The sequence below is a fragment of the Haliotis rubra genome, unplaced genomic scaffold, assembly GCF_003918875.1.
Source record: "Haliotis rubra isolate DU_JTF1 unplaced genomic scaffold, ASM391887v1 Scf2043, whole genome shotgun sequence".
NCBI lineage: Eukaryota > Metazoa > Mollusca > Gastropoda > Lepetellida > Haliotidae > Haliotis > Haliotis rubra.
In genome coordinates, this window is record NW_025766052.1 from 40001 (window position 1) to 47500 (window position 7500).

The 7500-nt window shown below is 38.6% G+C and overlaps 2 non-coding genes across 2 annotated transcripts in view; both read right to left on the reverse strand.

The window, feature by feature from the left end:
• Positions 1 to 7130: 7130 nt before the first annotated feature.
• On the reverse strand, positions 7131 to 7212 carry Trnas-gcu. The gene has a single exon. It is a non-coding gene; the product is annotated as a tRNA-Ser (tRNA).
• A 267-nt stretch (positions 7213 to 7479) lies between these two features.
• Trnas-gcu overlaps positions 7480 to 7500 on the reverse strand; it is an 82-nt gene continuing 61 nt past the window's right edge. The window contains exon 1 of the tRNA in view: positions 7480 to 7500. This exon is cut by the window's right edge and continues 61 nt beyond it. This is a non-coding gene — a tRNA (tRNA-Ser).

Sequence of the window (7500 nt, forward strand, 5' to 3'; positions counted from 1 at the left end):
ATGGAACTTTATTTGTATTGTCACAGATGTGGTTAACACAGTGATATATAATCTGGGATGGCTTCCAATATGTGTTCTCAGAGGCTAATTTATGCCAATGTGAAATAAATCGCTTATAGATTTTAATACTCAAAGGCTCTCTTCCAAATTCACCGTAAAGCATATAACTTGGGGTGCTATTTCTCAAACCGGAAGCTAATTTCAGAAATTTTAAGTGAATTCTTTCTATTATTTCTAAGTTCTCGTGTCCCCATATTTCTGAGCCATACAATAGAATTGGAACGACCATAACATCAAATGCATCGAAAAGGCAATCTAAAGGTAAATTAACATTCCTGGATTTCTTTAAAAGACAATACATTGCTTTGGTGGCGCTTTCCGTAAGTGATTTAATTGCTTGGACAAATCGCCCATTCCTATGGAATTTAATTCCAAGGTAATCGTATGTATCTACAATATTTATAGTTTCAGTTCCGTAGGTAAAGTGGAGTTTCGAAGATTTCGCGGGGCCGCTTCCAAAGATAACAACTTCCAAAGATAAGTTTACTTTAAGTTTCCATTTCTTACAGTAATGAAAGAAGACATTCAGGGATTTTTGTAAATCATTTGGATTTTCGCTGAACAGTACAGCGTCATCTGCATATAACAATATAATAAAATGGTATAAGAGGTCGATGCTGTTAGTTTGCGTTTCATATTTAAAACCAGTACAACTACTATCAAGGAGGTGTTGTTCAAGATCATTTAGGTATATCGAGAACAAAAGGGGCGACAGGTTTTCACCTTGTCGCACACCCTCGTAACACGGGAATTCATCTGATAAGGTATTTCCAATCATTACCCTAGATTTTATGTTGTGATACATATTTCTTATGAGTGTGAAAAATCTCCCATCTATCCCAGTTTTTGTTAGTTTATGCCACAACCCAATTCTCCAAACTTTATCAAATGCTTTAGTGAAATCTACAAATACCGTATATAGTTTCTTTTTAGAGAGTTTTAGTATTTGGATCATCATTTGCATAGTAAAAATGTTATCACATGTTGAGAACCCTTGTCTGAAGCCTGCCTGTGTTGGGTTAAGTATATTGTTAGTATCTAAAATGTATTCAGTCTGTTATTTAACACTCTTGTAAAAGTTTACCAAGGCAACTTAAAATTGTTATAGGTCTGTATGAGTTGGGATCCAGTTTACACCCTTTACCTTTATAGATTGGCTTAACAACGCCAGTAACCCACGACTCCGGTAGAATACCCGATGATAGTACAAGGTTGAAATGTTCTAAAACAGAGGCATAAGTAGATCTGTTGAGTCAATCAGAAAATCATTTTCGATTAAATCAACGCCCGATGCTTTATTTCTTTTATTTGTTTTACCGCAAGTTTTATTTCTTCTCGTGAAATGTCGCTGTTAAGGGTCTCAGTATTGAAAATACATGTCTCAGTCAATTTCTCGTCGAGATCAGCCTCGTTTGGTTCGAATTCCTCACTTATTCCAACAAAATATTTGTAAAAGTGTCAACATCAGGGGTATTTTCAGTTTGTTTACCGTGCGCTTTGTTGAGCATTTTCCAATATTCTCTAGGCGAGCTCTTCTTATTCTTCCGGAATAGATCATTTATTTGATGTTGATAGTTTCGTATGTGTTTATCTAAACATTTTTATAGTTTTTGACATTAGTCGAAAATGTGCTCTATCAATAGCTGAATTTGATTTTTAACTTTATATTTGGCTTTTGGAATAATTTTCTACTGTTCCGGCATTCTTGACCAAACCAGGGCTTATCCGTATTTTTGAATGAATGGCATTTAATTTTATATATTTCTTTTCTCCAAATGTTGTACAGGCTGCGTCAATAAGCACATTCCCGATATCACGAGTCACGCTGTTGATCACCTGTTCATTTACCTGTGATCCACGCGCTGCACGTGCGCGCTCAATCAGTTCACACACCTTGCCTTGATTGATGTTGTTTTGAAATGTGAAGGATAAATCAGAGTCATATCGTTTCGGTTTTCTACTTTCAAATGGATTTCTATCTGGATTACCTTTTGGATGTGTTTGCATATCTGTCTGGGGAATTGTGGCCTTGAATGAGAACTTTACGGGGCAATGCACATCAGAAAATAGGGGTGAGTAATCTAAGATTTCAAAATTTGTAAAATGTGATAGACAGAGGGGAGTAGTTATAACATAATCAACCACAGATCTGTCTTTACAGGTTGCCTTACCAACCTTATGATCTTTTCCCAAACGACCATTACATATTAGTAAATTAAGATGTTTACACATGTCGATAAGTTTGACTCCAAAATTATTTGTCCTATCTATATCCTTTGTTGATCTCTCATGAGGTAGGTTCAGTTCGTCTAGAACCAATTGTGGCTTAAGTTCAATATTCAGTTCATTTAAGTCTAGTCCAAATTCATCTATAATGTGTTCATCAAATGCACTAAAATCACTCAAATTTCTAGTCCTTGCGTTAAAATCTCCAAACACAATAATGTAATCGCTCACTGAAGCAAGATTAAGGATTGATGTCTCAAGTTCTGTAAATACATCATGATGCACATATCTCGAACCCTCTGGGGGTATATATACGCAACCAAAGTACAAGTCTTGATTAATATTTACAAGTGACTTACATACTCTGATCCATAGCACATACTCATTGTCATCTTCTACAACAGATATATAGTCCTTAAGATTATTTCTAACTGCAATCCCTAATCCACCAGATGTTCTTAATGCCTTTTGTCGATGCTTAAGGTAAACTGTGAAGTTTTCAATATCAATCTCATCAAGAAAATCAGTTTTAGTCTCCTGAAAGCCCACAATGTGATTTTCTGCAATCAGGGATACGAATTCATTATATTCTAATCTTTTTCTAAGTCCACATACATTCACAGAGAGACAATTTAGAATTGTTGAACGAACACCATCATTCACCACATCATCTTCGTCACCATCATTGTCATTAACATTATCAACATCATTATCATTTCCTTCAACATCATTATCAACATCATCGACATTTACATCAATGACATTAACAACATGTATGTCCATGACAGCAGCATCACTGATATCAATAGTGTTACTGTTACTTACAACACCATCGACATCTATGTCAGTGATAGCAATATAACTGCTATCAATAGTTTTACTGTTACTTACAACATCATCAACATCTATGTCAGTGATAGCAATATAACTGCTATCAATAGTGTAACTGTTACTTACAACACCATCAACATCTAAGTCAGTGACAGCAACGTCACTGCCATCAATAGTGTTACTGTTACTTACAGCACCATCAACATCTACGTCAATGACAGCAACATCACTGTCATCAGTAGGGTTACTCTTACTTACAACACCATCAACATCTATGTCAGTGACAGCAACATCACTGTCAACAGTAGGGTCACTCTTACTTACAACATCATCAGCATCTGTGTCAGTGACAGCAACATCACTGTCAACAGTAGGGTTACTCTTACTTACAACATCATCAACATCTATGTCAGTGACAGCAACATCACTGTCAACAGTAGGGTTACTCTTTACTTACAACACCATCAACATCTATGTCAGTGACAGCAACATCACTGTCAACAGTAGGGTTACTCTTACTTACAACATCATCAACATCTATGTCAGTGACAGCAACATCACTGTCAACAGTAGGGTTACTCTTACTTACAACATCATCAACATCTATGTCAGTGACAGCAACATCACTGTCAACAGTAGGGTTACTCTTACTTACAACACCATCAACATCTATGTCAGTGACAGCAACATCACTGTCAACAGTAGGGTTACTCTTACTAACAACACAATCAACATCTATGTCAGTGACAACAACAGAACTGTCAACAGTAGGGTTACTCTTACTTACAACATCATCAACATCTATGTCAGTGACAGCAACATCATTGTCAACAGTAGGGCTACTCTTACTTACAACACCATCAACATCTATGTCAGTGACAGCAACATCACTGTCAACAGTAGGGCTACTCTTACTTACAACATCATCAACATCTATGTCAGTGACAGCAACATCATTGTCAACAGTAGGGTTACTCTTACTTACAACATCATCAACATCTATGTCAGTGATAGTAACATGACTGTCAACAGTAGGGTTACTCTTACTTACAACATCATCAACATCTGTGTCAGTGACAACAACATAACTGTCAACAGTAGGGTTACTGTTACTTACAACATCATCAACATCTATGTCAGTGACAGCAACATCACTGTCAACAGTGGGGTCACTCTTACTTACAACATCATCAACATCTATGTCAGTGACAGCAACATCACTGTCAACAGTGGGGTCACTCTTACTTACAACATCATCAACATCTATGTCAGTGACAGCAACATCACTGTCAACAGTGGGGTTACTCTTACTTACAACATCATCAACATCTATGTCAGTGACAGCAACATCATTGTCAACAGTAGGGTTACTCTTACTTACAACATCATCAACATCTATGTCAGTGACAGCAACATGACTGTCAACAGTAGGGTCACTCTTACTTACAACATCATCAACATCTATGTCAGTGACAGCAACATCACTGTCAACAGTAGGGTTACTCTTACTTACAACATCATCAACATCTATGTCAGTGACAGCAACATCATTGTCAACAGTAGGGTTACTCTTACTTACAACATCATCAACATCTGTGTCAGTGACAGCAACATCACTGTCAACAGTAGGGTTACTCTTACTTACAACACCATCAACATCTATGTCAGTGACAGCAACATGACTGTCAACAGTAGGGTCACTCTTACTTACAACATCATCAACATCTATGTTAGTGACAGCAGCATGACTGTCAACAGTAGGGTCACTCTTACTTACAACATCATCAACATCTATGTTAGTGACAGCAACATCATTGTCAACAGTAGGGTTACTGTTACTTACAACATCATCAACATCTATGTCAGTGACAGCAACATCACTGTCAACAGTAGGGTTACTCTTACTTACAACACCATCAACATCTATGTCAGTGACAGCAACATGACTGTCAACAGTAGGGTCACTCTTACTTACAACATCATCAACATCTATGTCAGTGACAGCAACATCACTGTCAACAGTAGGGTTACTCTTACTTACAACACCGTCAACATCTATGTCAGTGACAGCAACATCACTGTCAATAGTAGGGCTACTCTTACTTACAACATCATGGGCATTGTCCTTTCCAGATCTATCATATAAATCAGTAATATTTGCAAAGCAGTCCTCATAAGTAGTACTAACACATGTTGAAGTGTTCAGGCAACTTGCAGAATTACCTGTATCACCTGTATTAGTATTATTACGGGTGTTATATGAATCATTGTTTGTCTTACTATGTATTGAGTTAGTGCTCAAAGATCCACCATTATTACTGTTCACATAATCACTTGGGTATAAATAATGGGGAATTGTTAATGATGGAGTTGTCATTACAGTCAGGTTGTTAGGGTCACAATCACGATTCTTAGGTACATAGTCACTGTTGATTTCAGGGATGTTCAGGGAGGTACTGTTAGATTCAGGATTGTAATATGTTACATGTCCTTTGAGATCGTCACATGCACTATTCTCTCGACCACCACCACCTAGCGGGGACCCGCTTTGTCATGGTTAGGGCGATACGGGGGTGGGGGCACTGACGTTTGAAGCACTTTGTCAATGTACAATTTGTCGATATTGATAAACGCCCTTCAGTTTTGTCTCTTCGCCTCCTTCAGGGCAGGGATCAGGACATCGCGTCTGTATTGGCTCACTTCGTCAGGGAATTGTTCATAGATGGAATACGGTGTGTTCCTTAACATTTTCCCTGCCGATTTGACTAGATCTCTCTCTTGTGTATACAAGAACTTCGCTATGAGGGCGCGGGGTCTGCGGGGTGATCCATCTCCACGACTAGAACTCCCGATCCTATGACCTCTTTTGAAGTGTAACTGATCGCTGTCGACGTCGAGATGGTTTTTAATGAACTCTTTGAGAACCTTTTCACAGTTTTCCAAAGAAGACGAAACTTCTGTTTCGGGAATGTTTGAAAAAATGAGATTGTCTCTCATAGATCGACATCTTAGGTCTATCACAGTTTCTCGTAATTTCAAATTTTCTTGTTCTACGCCTTGCATAAAGGGTGAGTATTTTGACATCTCATTTTGCAAATGCTTTATATCATCCTGCATTTTTTGTTTATCTCTTTGGAAATCATCGAAACATGCACTCATGTATGAGGTACTTTTGTCAATTTCGTCAACCCGCGTTTTCAGAACATCCAATTCTTGTATTTTAATTTCAAGCCTAGCGACATTGCATTTGATGTCTGACACGTTCTTTTCGATAGAGTCAAGTTTAGAGACCTTCGCGTCAAGTTGTTCAAGTTTTGACAATATGGCGGCCATGCCGGGTGTCGGGTCGGGGGTTTGACTTTGAAGGACACGTTGGTAGTTTGGGAGTGGAGGCAGATAGTATATGGTCAGGGGTTGGTATGTGTTGTATCGGGTTATTTGCTTGCGGTGTATAGACATTATCTAGGGAATGTCTTATCAAATCTCAGGCATTCATCCTGGTGGTGAGTGTGTCGTCTCTCGCCGTGTCAGAGTCAGTTGAAGACGATTTTTTCTTCCGTTTAGCTTTCCTTTTTGTAGGAGGAGGTTCTGTATTCAGTTGTTGAGACATGCTGGTTTACATACCGGGTTGATTTGGTAATGTTTTAGACATTGTTCATCCATTTAGGACACTCTAACAGCAAAATATTGTCAGAGCAGTTTCTAGTTGCGACCTGTTGCCGCCATCTTGTATTTGCTGCATATCCTCGTGCCAAGAGGGTAGTCACGCGTTTTCACCTTGACAGGTCTCAAGGTAAGAAGCTCGTTAATCATGTACCTGGCTTACCTTCACTCACAGCTTCTCTCAACAAAAACAGCACTGCAGGAGCTCTGTATTAGTCCTAGGCGACCAATTAGCAATGTACAGGAAGTGACAGCTTATTATGCAAACGGTTCAGTGGACATTAATATACACAACATTCTACTTTTGGTCAAAAATAACAAATGAAAACTGATTACTAAAAGTAACCTGTCGACGAGGATGGGATTCGAACCCACGCGGGCAGACCCCAATGGATTAGCAGTCCATCGCCTTAACCACTCGGCCACCTCGTCAGATAGTACTACTAGCTGCAACGTTGGATTGCTATTAGCGTTAGTAGTAAGTACAGTCTGTTCTGATGAAATGGAAAGAAATCCACGTGCACAAGGGATAGTGACACGTTTTCCCAAACATCAATATAATCATTGCCAGCCAAACTACAACACAGCGTGATCTTCTACAGGCCTATGAAAAAGCACAAAGAAGCTATCATTGAAAATCGTGCTAAACTTGCTGGAGGGCAGGCGATATAATATCACTTCTCCGTAAAAAGAACCTGTCGACGAGGATGGGATTCGAAC